Source organism: Malaclemys terrapin, chromosome 4 (genome assembly GCF_027887155.1).
Source record: "Malaclemys terrapin pileata isolate rMalTer1 chromosome 4, rMalTer1.hap1, whole genome shotgun sequence".
Classification (NCBI taxonomy): Eukaryota; Metazoa; Chordata; order Testudines; family Emydidae; genus Malaclemys; species Malaclemys terrapin.
The window spans coordinates 116,956,972-116,971,918 of NC_071508.1; positions in this window are offsets into that span (position 1 = coordinate 116,956,972).

The following is a 14,947-nucleotide window of genomic DNA, read 5'->3' on the forward strand; positions in this document are numbered from 1 at the left end:
GAGCTTCTTAACCCTTTACAGGGAAAAGGATTTTGGAGTCTCTGGCCAGGAGGGATTTATAGTACTGTACACAGGACAGCTATTACCCTTCCCTTTATAGTTATGACAAGAGCCATTGGCCATTATCTTTGAAAACTCATGGTGATCAGGGGAGGTCCCAGATAACTGGAAAAAGGCTAATGCAGTACCCATCTTTAAAAAAGGGAAGGAGGAGGATCCGGGAAACTACAGGCCAGGCAGCCCCATCTCAGTCCCTGGAAAAATCATGGAGCAGGTCCTCAAGGAATCAATTTTGAAGCACTTAGAGGAGAGGAAAATGATCAGGAACAGTCAGCATGGATTCACCAAGGGCAAATCATGCCTGACTAACCTAATTGCCTTCTATGATGAGATAACTGGCTCTGTGGATGAGGGGAAAACAGTGGACAAGTTATTCCTTGACTTTAGCAAAGCTTTTGTTACGGTCTCCCACAGTATTCTTGCCAGCAAGTTAAAGAAGTATGGGCTGGATGAATGGACTATAAGGTGGATAGAAAGCTGGCTAGATCGTCGGGCTCAACAGGTAGTGATCAATGGCTCCATGTCTAGTTGGCAGATGGTAGCAACCACAGTGCCCCAAAGATTGGTCCTGGGTCCGGTTTTGTTCAATATCTTTATTAATGATCTGGAGGATGGTGTGGATTGCACCCTCCGCAAGTTTGCAGATGACACTAAATTGGGAGGAGTGGGTAGATACACTGGATGGTAGGGATAGGATACAGAGGGACCTAGACAAATTAGAGGATTGGGCCAAAAGAAATCTGATGAGGTTCAGCAAGGACAAGTGCAGAGTCCTGCACTTAGGACGGAAGAATCCCATGCACCGCTACAGATTAGGAACCAAATGGCTAGGCAGGAGTTCTGCAGAAAAGGACCTAGGGGTTACAATGGACAAGAAACTGGATATGAGTCAACAGTGTCCCCTTGTTGCCAAGAAGGCTAACAGCATTTTGAGCTGCATAAGTAGGAGCATTGCCAGCAAATCGAGGGATGTGATTATTCCCTTCTATTCGGCATTGGTGAGGCCTCATCTGTAGTACTGTCCAGTTTTGGGCTCCGCACCTCAAGAAGGATGTGGAAAAATTGGAAAGAATCCAGCGGAGGGCAACAAAAATGATTAGGGGGCACATGACTTATGAGGAGAGGCTGAGGGAACTGGGATTATTTAGTCTGCAGAAGAGAAGAACGGGTTGGGGGGGGAAAGGGGAATTTGATAGCTGCTTTCAACTACCTGAAAGGGGGTTCCAAAGAGGATGGATCTAGACTCTTCTCAGTGGTAGCAGTTGACAGAACAAGGAGTAATGGTCTCAAGTTGCAGTGGGGGTGGTTTAGGTTGGATATTAGGAAAAACTTTTTTACGAGGAGGGTGGTGAAGCACTGGAATGGGTTACCTAAGGAGATGGTGGAATCTCCTTCCTTAGAGGTTTTTAAGGTCAGGCTTGACAAAGCTCTGGCTGAGATGATTTAGTTGGGGATTGGTCCTGCTTTGAGCAGGGGGTTGAACTAGATGACCTCCTGATGTCCTTTCCAATCCTGGTATTCTATGATTCTATGAATAATACTTTTCTTTTTTTTAAAGACCTAGGCAAACTGGTTCACCTAAAAGTTGTAAGGAAGCCTAATCTATTTTGTGTCTCAAAAATGTCCAAGAAAGCCATTGGTTAATTTGAATGGTCCCCACATGTCTTTGAGCTTTCTAGTTTCAGCGAGACTGAAAATAAAATCTCTCCAGAAAACCTGATCCATCCCAATATTTAGATGAAAGATGTTCGGTGAAGCAGCCGACATTTTGATACTTATCCAAACGAAACTGCTAAAATGTAATAAATTAATCATGCCTTAAAAGTCCTCATGAAAATATCATGGCTTAATCTGTGGTGCACTTTGTAAACCTGTTCAGCTGAAATGAGTCATTTGTTTTCTATGAAGTCTTTCTTATCAGCAGCATGAGGTAGTAGACTGAACATGAACCTGAAAAGCTGGGGTCTCCTGAGTTCTAATCCTGACTGTGCTACACACTTGCTATAGGACCTTGGGCAAATTATCCATTCTTTAAAGTGGGGATGAATTATATTTAGGCATTTCACCCTGTGGAGATGAATTAATTAATGTTTACACAGAGATTTGAAAATATAAAGCACTATACAAATACTGAGTATTATTGTCACCAGGCTATAGAACCTGGAAGAAAACCAACAATGAATTCAAAACCTGTGGATTGAAACCAATGATTTCAGTGAAAAGAGCAGTTTGGGCCCCAAACGTAGGTGGTATATAAACAAGAGTCACAGAACTTCAGGCTAGACCAATTGAAATGTTTCCCTGACATTTAAAGAAAAGAAAAGAAAAAAAAAAACCACCAAATGCAACAGCTTTTTCTTAAACAAACAAAACATTCTCCTGCAGTGTTTGCAATACAAGCATTGTATGTAGGGTGACCAGATGTCCCGATATTATTGGGACTGTCCCAATATTTGCTTCTTTGTCCCGCATCCCGACCAATGTTTTGTCGGGACACTGGACAAAAAAGAAATTTTGCCCTCCGCTCTGGCGCTCGCGCCCCCCCCGCCCCGGCTCCGCCCTCTCCTTCCCCCATTGGTTCCCTCCCCAAATCCCCGCCCTGGCCCCGCCTCTTCCCCAACCACGCAGCATTCCTCCTCCCTCCCAGGCTTGCAGCATGGCGGCGCAAGCCTGGGAGGGATGGAGGGAGGGGGTCGCGGCGGTGCTGGATCCTGGAGCTGGTGAGTCAGCTCCAGCACCCGGGCACCGGGTGGGCAAAGGGGGGCTGGCAAGGGAGGAAGACGGGGGGCTCAGCTGTGAACCCCCCCGCCACGCCAGAGGGCTTCTGCCCGGGCTGCTGCACCCGGGGCTGGGAGCGCAGCCTGGAGGCTGCTCCAGCCCTGCAGCCCGCAGGGCAGCGCGGTGGGTCCGGTCGAGGGCAGCGCGGAGCGGGCAGGGTGGGTGACACGGGGTGAGTGGCACGGGGGTAGGGTGACCAGATAGCAAGTGTGAAAAATCGGGACGGGGGTGGGGGGTAATAGGCACCCATGTAAGAAAAAGCCCCAAATATCGGGACTGTCCCTATAAAATCGGGACATCTGGTCACCCTACGCGGGGGTGTGGGCCGAATCCCCGCTGCTGCTGGGGAGCCCCGCGCCTCTCCTCCCGCTCACAGCTGCCGCTCCTTCCCGGCAGGACGTGCCCCCCCGGCCTGCCCCATGCACATGCGACACACATCCAGCAGCTCCTTCCCGGTGGGAGGGAGACTAGGCGCGGGGGACGCACGCCGCATGTGCCCGGGGCAGCGGGAGGCGCGTCCCGCCGGGAAGGGGATTCGGCCCCTGCCGCCCACCCGGCTCCTGCCCACTCTGCACTGCCCCCGTCCGGACCCACCACGCCCCGCATATGCCCGTGGCGGGCCAGGGGGTGGGAGGCTCTGCGGGGAGGGCAGCGCGCGGGGCCTGCTAATGCCCCAGACCCCTTTAAAACTCTTTTTTTTTTTGCTCTGCCCCCCCTTTTTTTGCTCCGCCCCCCCTTTTTTTTTGCTCCGCCCCCATCCCAATATTTTATACTACTAATCTGGTCACCCTAATTGTATGGCACCACGACAGCTCAGGAGGAGCTGGAAATAACACTGGAATGTGCTTATAAATAAAAGCCAAACAACCTATTTCCATTCCCTGGGTTGAGAGAAATTCGAAGAATAAACCAACAGTAGTAATAGAACAGGGAGGGATGATATCTCGGTTTGTGTGTTTGAACAGTGCCTGGCACAATGAGTCCCCAGGCTCAAGTGGGGCCTTTGTCTAGAGATGTACTTTTATGCATCCACCCCCCTACTTTGCCTTCCCACCAGCGTGGTCTAGTCAGCATTGGATTGGGAGTTAGGAGATCAGGGTTTGACTCCCAGCTCTGCTACTGATATGCTGCATGAGTTTGGGCAAATTACCTCACCGCTCTGTGTCTCCCTCTCCTGTTTTATATCTTTAGATTGTAAGATCCTTGGGACAGGAAGTGTCACTTGCTATGTGTCTGTTCCTCAATCCACAATGGTCCCCCAGTCTCAGCTGGGACCCTAGGCCAGGGATCAGCAACCTTTGGCATGCGGCTCGCCAGGGTTTGTTTACCTGCCACATCTGCAGGTTCGGCCGATCCCGGCTCCCACTGGCCATGGTTCACCGCTCCAGGCCAATGGGGGCGGCGGGAAGAGGCGGCCAGCACATCTCTCGGCTTGCGCTGCTTCCCGCTGCCCCCATTGGCCTGGAGCGGCGAACCGTGCCCAGTGGGAGCCGTGATCGGCCAAACCTGCGGGCGCGGCAGGTAAGCAAACCGCCCTGGCCTGCCAGGGTAAGCACCCTGGTGAGCCTCATGCCAAAGATTGCCGATCCCTGCCTAGGCACTTCTGTGGTACAAATAGTAGTTATCCAGCCCATAGAATGGAAGGAAGTATGATCCCCTCTCCAGCGATGAGGAACGGCGGCCCAGAGAGATGAAATGATTTACTCATGGTCATACAGGAAATTTGTGGCAGAGCTGGGAATTGTACCCATGTCTCATGAGTCCCGGTGCAGACTGTCCTTCCTGTCATGGGTGTCTTTTGAAAGACAAATAATAATGGAAAATTTGTTTAGTTGGACTAATCCCAGAGTTGTGATTAGCAGTCTAGACAAACACCTTTTTAATGTATGCTTTTTAATCTGACAATGTCCCTTTAAATTCTTACACCACAGAAAGTGGGAATAGTGATCTAAACACCTGGCTCAAAATATACCAGCTCTCTATGACCACTAAGGGGATGTTATGTTGTCACCATGTTGCATGCGATGGCCATTTGATCTGCAAGGTAGCAGTTTTAGAACTCTAATCCCCCTTCGGCCAAAGCATAGGCCTCCCTGAACAGTGAACTAAAGGGAAATCTCCCTTAGCATTTAGCGGTATAGGAACAATTGTACAAATGATCAGCTCTGATTCTTTCCAGTAGAGGCCAGAGGTAGACATGACAACAAGCCAGCTCATTGCAAATCCTGCAGTATTGGTGACTGCACCCATTCTAGCAGTAGATTTTACAGGCATCTCATTCTACATGCAGTTTTGTCAAGAAGTCCAGGAAACAAAATGAATGCCTTTGTAAATGACAGCATTGTCCCAGCAGAAGTGCTCCATTTGGCAAAGATAAGTCAGGCATCCCCGATGGATTTGCAATAGGGAAGTGGAGAGAATTCTGAAATCTCACGGTGCTGCATGCTTTTGAAAGGCTGATTTTAAAAAAAAGGTAGCAAGGTTTAGAATGTTTGGAAATCAGTTATTTCTATCTTCCACTTGACTTGGCAAATGAGTGACATGGTTCCATTATTAAACCTTGCAAAATGTTGAATAATTTACTGTCTGTGACTCAGTAAATAGGCCAGCATTCATTGCGCTAACCTATAGATGTCAGAAAAAATGGCTATTTTTGCTTTGCTATGATCAACACTTTCAAGTTTTATCCGGTAGTATTTTAATCACTGAACCTGTCACTTTTGTCAGATGTGTAGGGAACACAAAGAAGGGCTCCAAAAAAGGAAGAAAGAACTTTTCATGCAACCCCGCCCTGTGTTTCTCCCAGAAGGTAAGAAGGCTGAAGCTTTAAAGGACTGTCAAATCATGCTTCTAGCCAGGATGACACATACACACACACACACACACAAAAGATTAAAGATCAAAAGCAGTGACATATGTTCCTGATTAAGAAACCAAGGACTGCTGAATACTGTTGATGAATCGCGTTTCCCCAACAGCAGCAGCGGCATCTCAAGAGACGGAATTGCTCCTTTTGTGCAGCTAAATAGTTTGAAAGAAAGAAAACGAGTACTTCAGCTAATCTTCCTCCTCAAAAACTTTTGAAATGTTATATATGATGCTAGTAATCTCCCCAGCCAGCAGGAATTCAAACGCGCATATCTGTAACCTTTAACTCTGATCTTCTAATTACGCGTTTACCTCTAGCTGTTTATCAGCTCCACACATCCCCTAATGCAGACAAATGCTCTTGGAGGCTTGCAAAGCCATTTTGAGAAAAGGACATTTTAGGAGTGAGAGGCTCCTGTCTTGGCTCATTTCACAAGCTACTTGTAGTTGCACACTTGCTTGCTCAGTAATTCTAACAATATGCAAACAGCTATATCCAAAACATAGATAGGTTGGGCCATATTGTGTCCCCTATGTAGGAAAAGCCCCACTGAGACTAGATAATCTGAAGGTTTAGACATTGCTAAATGTCTAGAGGGTTGCTGAGTTCCCTCTAATGTCTCCAACAGAGGGGCTTGGTTTGCTGTCCTCACAGAGTGATTTGGAATTTGGTTCCCCAGACCTGTGGATCTTAGAACCATCCATCCATGGAGAGCTTTTTGTGTAGAATCAGTGCCTTTGTCTGACAACCCAGTTCTGCTGCTTTTCTCATGATGGCATTCTCATCCTCCTCAGCCCCTTCCTAGCTCCTTGGTGTATACGGTTAGAACATGGCGTGGAAAGCAGCATGAAATAATGTTGATAGAGGTAACATTATTTCACACTGCTATGTCCTTGTGGACGATGCAGCAAGCTGTAGTCATGCACGTCCTTGGCAATGCCCTCAGCTCGAGAGTCCTTCCACAGCTCTTAACATACATGAAGTAATATCTAACTCTAAAAGTGGTTCCACTGTAGTCAATAGAGTGCTCATGGGGTAAGATAATTTTTAATATGATTAATGATGGCAGAAATAGGGCATCAGAGAAGATGGGTTCCAGGTAACTTGGGGAAGAGGTAGCATGCTAAAGAACCACTGCTCCATCCCTTCCACTGCCTCTTTGCCAGATTCTCATAGTTCACCTTCCCTTCACCAGCAGAACTGGAGAGAAGCTCATGCCCATATATTTTATAATCACAATAAATAAAGATGGAAAAAAATCTATTATATCAGCAAGTCCATATCCTTGAAAGGTCAGGCTACACTCTCCCTGTTATAAGATGTATTAATTTTGAAACAGATTCCTCACTGGATCTTTTCCTAAACGTGTCTTGGGATCATTCTGTATAAAACAGACAATATAAATGTAAGGTATATTATTGTATACAGTATTTCTGTACTGTGTTGGTCCCAGGATATTAGAACGACAAAGCGGATGAGGTTATATCTTTTTATTGGACCAACTTCTGTTGGTGAGCGAGACAAGCTTTTGAGCTTACGCAGAGGTCTTCTAAAAAGAAGTTGGTCCAATAAAAGATATTAACTCACCTACCTTGTCTCTTACGGATATTATTTATTTATTTTCCTACATCAGTGAGAGTCTCCTGTTAATCAGCAGGCTGAAGAATGAAATGTCCATTTTCCATGCAAGTGCCCAATGCAAATGTGAGTGTGAGCAAAATGCATAAAGAAAATAACATTATTGTAAGAATCACAAGATGACAGTAACATGCTGCTGTCAAACTGCTATCTCCATGAATAAATCTTTCCTTTCATCTCAGGATTTACAATAGCAGTTCAGTTGGGAATACACTTATGATTGAATTGAGATCCTTTTACACTCATTCCTCATGCTACAACATAATAAACACTTTTATTGCCCAAGTTTTCTCTATGTGTATGTTATTAGGAATCACAGAATGTGTCTCATAGTTGACTGCAGGAAATCAATAAGAAGTAACATCTTTTAAAAGTTCAGAGGGCCTGAAGGATTTTCGCACAACACACCAATGAATATATTAAAGTGTATCTCATACAAACACAAACAGTGTGCCAGTCTCTAGTGCTTTTAGAAATGAAATCTTCTGCATTTTTACTTGTATGTCCTATCCAAATATTGTCCTAGAATGACTCATCTCTACTGCATTAAAAAGCTTTGACTAGCCACTGATACTGATTGATAGGAAGATCTGTCTGAATAAAATAGAAATCAGGACTTGCAGACACTGTTGTTTATTTTGGGGGTGGGGAAATTTGATGAGTTTAATGTCAGGAGAGAACTCCTCTCATGTTCCTGACAAGACTTTGGAATCACTCAAGTGGAGACTCTGAAGATTTCATCCCTGATTTTTACCAATGAATTCTGGAGCAGGGTATACGGAGATAAGTCAGTTTTGTGTGCACCTCCAACCCAGCTGAATGTGCTAAATAAAGCTGCCAGTTCAGTTCTTTATATTAACACTCCAAGTGTCTTAATTAAAAATTCCCAGTGATTTGGAAAATGAAGTGATGGGGGGAATCTGTCTTCCTTCCTTCCTTCCTTAATGCAGTAATGTAAAATAAAGTTGCCCCCCCAGTGGGGTAATGGGGCATGTGAAATTGCAGACCATTTTGTATTTCCTTTCATGGCAAGTTTATCAGTTTCTTCACTTTTTCCAAGAGTATGCTATTATGCACTGCTACAGTCTGGGGACTGACTGGCTAAGCAGCAGTTCTGCAGAAAAGGACTTGGGGATTATAGTGGACGAGAACCTGGATATGAGTCAGCAGTGTGCCCTTGTTGCCAAGAAGGCCAATGGCATATTGGGCTGTATTAGTAGGAGCATTGCCAGCAGATCGAGGGAAGTGATTATTCCCTTCTATTCGGTACTGGTAAGGCCACACCTGGAGTATTGTATCAAGTTTTGGTCCCCCCATTACAAAAGGAATGTGGACAAATTGGAGAGAGTCCAGCAGAGGGCAACGAAAATTAGGGTGACCAGACTTCCCGATATTTAGGTGTTTGTCCCGATATTTCGCTCTGCTGGCAGCAATCAGCTTTTTTTGTTTGCTCCTCCGGTGGATCCCCCCTGGATATTTTCTTCCTCTCATCTGGTCACCCTAATGAAAATGATTAGGGGGCTGGGGCACATGACTTATGAGGAGAGGCTGAGGGAACTGGGGTTATTTAGTCGGCAGAAGAGACGACTGAGGGGGGATTTGATAGCAGCCTTCAACTACCTGAAAGGGGATTCCAAAGAGGATGTTCTCAGTGGTGGCAGATGACAGAACAAGAAGCAATGGTCTCAAGTTGCAGTGGGGGAGGTCTAGGTTGGATATTAGGAAACACTATTTCACTAGGAGGGTGGTGAAGCATTGGAATGGGTTACCTAGGGAGGTGGTGAAATCTCCATCCTTAGAGTTTTTTTAAGGCCCGCCTTGACAAAGCCCTGGCTGGGATGATTTAGTTGGTGTTGGTCCTGCTTTGAGCAGGGGATTGGACTAGATGACCTCCTGAGGGCTCTTCCAACCCTAATATTCTATAATTCCATGATTCTATGGGACCAAGTAGTTGCATAGTTTCCCTTTATCCTGTTTGTCATATTTATTTATAACTCCAGTTATACCACGTAGGCATTCTGACCTAAAGCTAGTTGGAAACTTTTCAACAAAACAATTGTACATTTATTGTATATTTTTATTAGAAAATACTGATTCACTGAAGCCAAAATTTTTCATGGAAATGTAGTGGTTTTGACTAAACTTTAGTCAGTAAGGTTTCTTAAGTCTGGGATGAAATCTCTTGTCCAAATCAGAGAGAGAGAGAGCCTACCCCATATTAGCTAATAGCTTGGTGGTTATTACACTCATCTGGGATATTTTTATTTAACATGTGGTAGTGTCTAAGGGCCACCCCAAAATAGGGCCCTATTGTGCTAGGTGCTGTACAAACACAGAGCAATAGATGGTTATTACACTCACCTGGGATATTTTTATTTATTGTGGTAGTGTCTAAGGGCCACCCCAAAATAGGGCCCTATTGTGCTAGGTGCTGTACAAACACAGAGCAGTAGATGGTCCCTGCCTCAAAGAGCTTACACTCTAACTATACAAGACAGACACAGGATGGGGGAAAGGGTAGAACACGCAAGCAGAATGAACAATAGGATGGCAACAAATGGCATGGTAGTTCCACAACATTTTGGGTGTGTGTTTGTGGTTAGTTAGGAGGGGATCACTGTGACATTGCACTCAATATGCTTTATGAAAATATGCTTATTAATGTGAATATGATGTAACTGGAATATGCTTTATGCAAAAAGTCTCTTGTAAGGTATCATTATGAAGCTTATAATCTACTGTGTGTGTTCATCCTATTTGTTTGCATGTATTATTTCTATGTCTGGAGTTAGGAGAATAAGATATAAACTTGTATTAGTGATGTAAACATATTAAGTGGAAGCCCTTAAGGGTGCTTCAGAATCAATGAACTGTGAATGGCTCTGTTTACTTGCAAACCTTCCTAGGTACATGCGGGCCAGCCCTGGAAGAATAGAGGCTGGAGTCTCACAGGACATGTGACCATGTCACCTGATAATGAAATCCATCTTAAATCTGGTACTTTTCCATTTAGAAGGAGAGGTGAGGACCCAGAGAGACAAAAGGTTCTCTCCTTGTGCCAAACCTATAAAAGGGGAGTGGAGAACAAAGGAGGCTGCCAGTCATGAGAAAACCCCTAGTTACCACCTGAGCTGGAACTAACAAGGACTGTACCAGGGGAAAGGATTGGGCCAAGACTAGGAAGGAGTCTAGTCTGTGAAAGAAGCTTATTGGAACATCTCTGAGGGTGAGATATTATCTATAATAAGTTTCTTAATGTATTAGGCTTAGACTTGTGTATTTTTGCTTTATTTTCATAGAATCATAGAATATCAGGGTTGCAAGGGACCTCAGCAGGTTATCTAGTCCAACCCCCTGCTCAAAGCAGGACCAATTCCCAACTAAATCATCCCAGCCAGGGTTTTGTCAAGCCTGACCTTAAAAACCTCTAAGGAAGGAGATTCCACCACTTCATTCCAGTGCTTCACCACCCTCCGAGTGAAAAAGTTTTTCCTGATATCCAACCTAAACCTCCCCCACTGCAACTTGAGACCATTAGTCCTGTTCTGTCAATTGCTTGGTGACTTACTTTGTTCTGTCTGTTGTTACTTGTAATCACTTAAATCCTACCTTTTATACTTATATAAAATCACTTTTGTTTTTTAATGAACCCACAGTAAGTGATGAATACCTGGGGGAGCAAACAGCTGTGCATATCTCTCTATCAGTGTTATAGAGGGCAGACAATTTATGAGTTTACCCTATATAAGCTTTATACGGAGTAAAACAGATTTATTTGGGGTTTGGACCCCACTGGGAGCTGGGTGTCTGAGTGCTGGAGTCATGTAACCCGCAGAGCTGTTTTCACTTAAAGCCTGCAGCTTTTGGGGCATGGCCTGGACCCTGGGTCTGTGTTGCAGCAGGCTAGCATGTCTGGCTCAGCAAGACAGGGTTCTGGTAGTCCCAAGATGGCAGGGAAAAGGGGCTCAGAGGTAATTTCAGCACATCAGGTGACAGTCCCAACCCGTCACAATCACCTGAACTGAAATGAAAGGAAACGGGGTGGGGGGGGGGGAGCAGGGGAGAATACAGTAAGGGGGCAGGTGTGGAGTGAAGTTGAGGTGAAGAGACTATGAGGGAGGGGGAGGATTGGCGCATACAGAGAGAAAGTCTAGTCAACACTGTAAAAGGTCTCTGAATGTCTAGGGGTCCAACTGTCCCTGCCTGCTTTGGCTATCACAGGCTGCCTGGCCCTTTAAGGGCAATCAGGCTCAGCCTTGCCTGTGACCTAGCAGTTAACCACTAGCTGATCTTGATTTGAACTCAATAACAATTAGTGATCCCAGCTGTGAAAGGGTCAGGGAGGACTACACAGAGGGGGGAATAGAACTTAGCGAGGCAGAAGACTCAGAAGAGAGGTATTCCCTCTCTCTGTGGAATGGCTGGTGAAGGCAGGCTGGACAGACCCAGAGGGAACAGGTTAGGCTCTGGTTGGAGGCTAGCGATAGGACCTGGAAGAAGTAGGGAGGTCTTAGGTGAAACTGCCAGAGTTACCATGGAGGGGAAGCAGTGGGAAAACCTGTTAGAAGAAGGATCTCTGGGGGGAAAACCTTGGGAGGCAGTACTCAGCCAAAGGCACAAAGAAGAAATTCAGCAGTTCCTGGGAGTAGAGACGAAGGGTGGGAACTTTGACATAATCTGAGAGGGGTAGGAGGAACTTTTGGTTGGATATTGGTTTGAAAGAATTCTTTAGCTGGACTTTTGTTACCCTTAGAAGTTGACCAAACTGGAAAGTAGTGACTTGGCTGGAGAGCTGGGGTATGGAAATAGTGGACAGAAACAGGTCATCACAGAGCCATAAGAGGCAATCCCCAGGGCGGGGAGTGTTAGAGGTGAAGACCCCTGCAACACCATGAGCTAATGCCACAGGATGCTATGGTGGTGAATGGAACTGCTTACAGGTTGCTTTGGCTGTTCATTTCAGTGGGACTTAGGTCCCTAAGTGCATTTGAAAATCACAGTAGGTGTCTCTCTGCATTTTTTAGGTGCCTCAGTACCTTTAAAGATCTGGCCCAACGATTCTATGAAAATTGGAGGTAGATCTGACCAATCTAATTGACGAATCAGGTTTCAATCTGTGAATAATGAGACTGGAGAGCCCAAAGTGAAATGCAGGCTAGTGCAGGAAGAGGTGTTGGAAATTCAGTAGATGAAGCCATGGCCTAGCATGGAGTTAAGAGTACATGTGGGATTATTAAATGTAAACTATTCATTCAGTTACTGTAGCATTTATATGTGTTTACAAATTGTGAACAGATAATTTTTATGTTCTTTAAAATTAGCCAATGAATGCTTTGTGTGAACAAATTTTAGCCAGTGAATTGTTTACAAACTATAGTACCTGTTCTTTCAGTTATTTGATATTTGCTGTGTCAGCTGGGTGACTGGACACCTAAGTCACATGGTATTGTTTCTGTTTCCTGATTGGATGATCTAACTTTTCCAAACTATTTTCACTTCCACCTGAAGTGAATTTGACAGTCACAAAACCAAATTCCCTCAAAATTTAATTAATCTCAACTATGGCATACTCCCTGCAAGACAAAGACATTTTCTGATGCAGTTTGTGTGTGCCCGCTGGTTGAGATGTATATTCTAAGGAACACAACTGTCATATTGCCCCCTTTGCTATTAGATTAGAGGAGCTATGTCACACACACATACACACATACGCCTGATACATAACACAACAAAAACAGATGAAAAGCCTAGTCACATGTCACGCTGAAAGCTCTCAAAATATAATTCATGCCATACTAAAAAAAAAGCAAACAAAAAAGAAGTCAGTTTACAATTCCACCATGGTGAAATAAACTTGTCCTTTCTTAGACCTGTTGCCAGGGGTGAGTAGAATTAGCAGCTGTCCAAGCTGCAGTCCAGAATAAATACTGGCATCATCAAGGCCACTTTAATGGGGAGCTAGGGGGGAGAAGAAAGGAAAATAAAGAATTAGAGAATAAGTAAACAAAGAGAAGCATTGCGCAGGCCATTTAAATGCATAGCACAGCATCTTTACCTTCCGCAACTCTTCTTTAATGCAAATGCTCTGTCTTATATGGCTTGGGAACATTACACTACTTCCCTGCCATTAATTACCATATTAACACACTTTAAATGTTTGGTGGGGAGGATGGGTAGGCAGCTTGGAAATGATTTCCAGGCAAAGCTTTGCATTCAGATGCTTCTCTTCTCACTCCCCTCTTCACAGTTCCACCCCTCCCATCCTCTCTCTCTCTCTCTCTCTCTCTCTCTCTCTCCATCTCTGCTGATCCTGCAGAAAAAGGGGCAGCAGTGGATTTATGGCACATTTAATTCTTAGGCAAGGGGGATCAATATTCAGAATGCAGCCCAAGCCTGATAACCGTAAGCCTCCCATATATCATTGGGCACCTCAGGGAAACTCGCAAATCATTTGGCCGTCCTCTCCCCCAAGAAAGCGTTCCTCCCCATTGCTTGTTTCAGATTAGTTGGAGGCATCCTGTGACTCTTCCTTTGCTGATCTAGTCTTTCATTGTGTCTCAGTTCTTATCCTGGGAGAGATGGGGAGACCCAAAGGAGCTGCGAATGCTGCTTACTGCTTGAAGAATAGCTGCGCCTCTGTTTCCCTCCAGCTGGCTGGCAGGTCAGATTGGCCCTTCAATGTCTCTCGCAATGTCATCATGAATATTTAGTGCTTTCCTTAAAGTCTCAACTCCGGAAGTCTTGTGACTACATGAGACTCTGAGATTCCATTTTTTTAAAAAGCTAGTTTGTAGTCCTCATGGTTGCAGAGAGAATCTTGAATATGTGAACCTTAAAGGCTATAACAATGGAAGACAAAAGTTATTTTGAGTTATTAAAAGACTCAAAAGTTTATTTTTTAAAAAATAAAGAATTTTTGTGTTGTGTTGGTTGCTGGATCTGAGAGAGACAAGGTGGGTGAGGTAAGGCTCATGGTTAGTTATTATTATGATTTATAGTTATTATTACTTATTATATTAACCAGGCATGGACCAGGACCCCATCATGCAATATTTTTTCAGTCCAACGACACAAAAAAAAGACTTTTCACAAACAAGTCCTTTTCCCTCCTTGTGCTATCGTCCTCCTGCAAGTGTCTATGCAAACTTTTCTCTTTATATGAGGGGCTAAGACAGTCCTTCAGTCTCTCTGGCCCCCAACTCTCTAAGGCCATCTCCTAGGCCGCAGGGGTATTCTCACTACCTCTAGGTGGCACTGTAGGGTGCACCTATGCCCTGTCTACGTCAGATGCTTGCCCTGAGACACTAGACCCTGAAGCTCCTTCTACCCCAAAATCAAAGCTGCCCCTGCTTCACCTTTTCCTATGACCACTTCCTATGACTGTTTGCTTCCTGTTACTTCTCCTGAGCCCTTTTCAGGGTGTCTGTAGACAAGCCCCTTCAGGGCCTATTCCCTAGCTCTCTCTCAGTAAGGAAACCACACCAGTATTGGCCCAGATCCCTGTGTTAGGGAGATTCTTACCAACAAACAGTAGCAGTTGCTGTTTTTTTTTTTTTCAGGTGTCCCCCACATTGGGCAAATGGGAGCTCTTTTACAGCCTGA